The sequence below is a fragment of the Neopelma chrysocephalum genome, unplaced genomic scaffold, assembly GCF_003984885.1.
Source record: "Neopelma chrysocephalum unplaced genomic scaffold, ASM398488v2 Primary Assembly neopelma1_96827, whole genome shotgun sequence".
Classification (NCBI taxonomy): Eukaryota; Metazoa; Chordata; class Aves; order Passeriformes; family Pipridae; genus Neopelma; species Neopelma chrysocephalum.
In genome coordinates, this window is record NW_020925471.1 from 114,859 (window position 1) to 116,002 (window position 1,144).

Here is a 1,144-nt window from a genome sequence, read left to right on the forward strand (position 1 = left end):
TCGACCAGCACCCCCAGGTCCTTTTCTGCTGGGAAGCTTTCCAGCCACTCTGCTCCCAGTCTATAGCATTGCATGGGGTTGTGTATTGGGTCTGGTTGAGCTGGAGTTCATTTCCCCACAGTAGCCCTCACAGTGCTGTGCTTTGCATTGGCAGTTAGAAGGGTGTTGATAACACACCAGTTTTGGCTACTGCTGAGCACAGCATCAGCACTGTAACATTCCTTCCTCAGTTGAGGGCAAGATCCTGAGAGGGAACCCAAGTAGGCCAGCTGACCCAAACTGACCAAAGGGATATTCCAGACCATAGGACATCAGCTCAGATATAAAAGCTGAGGCAAGGAGCAGGAAGGTGGGCATTCATTGTTTCCAATGGCTGCCTGCTGAGAAACCATCATACGTGATGAAACCCTGCTTCTCGGGAGTGGTCGACCATCGCTGCTGATAGGAAGTAGAGAATAAACCCTGCTATCTTTTGCTTCTGTGCATGCAAGCTTTGCTTTACTTTTTGCTTTAAATAAACTGTCTTATCCCAACCCATGAGTTGTTTTTTTCCACCTTACTCTCTCCCCTGTCCAGCTGGGGAGTGATAGAGTGGTTGGGTGGGCACCTGGCATCCAGTCAAGGTCAATCCACCACAGGTTGTTATGACTGAAGTGCAGGACACAGCACTTGACCTTATTGAATGTTGTCTAAAAAATTCAGGGAGAAAAAACTCCAGGGCAATTTAGTAGGAGGTAAGATAAGGGAAGGTTTTAATGAAGCCTCTCAGGCTCTGGAAATACAAACTACATGCGCGCCCCCGACCCAGGAGTTACAATTTTTATAATGATGTTCATCCAATCCCTGTTCATCCACCCCCTGGCCTTTGCCCTGTTCTGCCCCCGACTCGCCCCTTGGGAATTGAGTCTGGGGGAGTTTTGGGACCCCCTCTTCCTCATCTTCATCTTCCTCAGCCTTGGAGGCTTTCCAAAGTTCTGGATTTGAAGGTTACTTTGCCTGCGTGATATCTTGTTGTTGTGGTGGTTTGGGCTAGGCCTTCCTTGGTGACCAGTTTGTAACCAAGGAAGGGTCCAGATTTACCCAGTATTCCCTACGATTTTTTACGTAAGCCAGACTATAAGAAGAGAGGAGGAGAGGCCTTCAC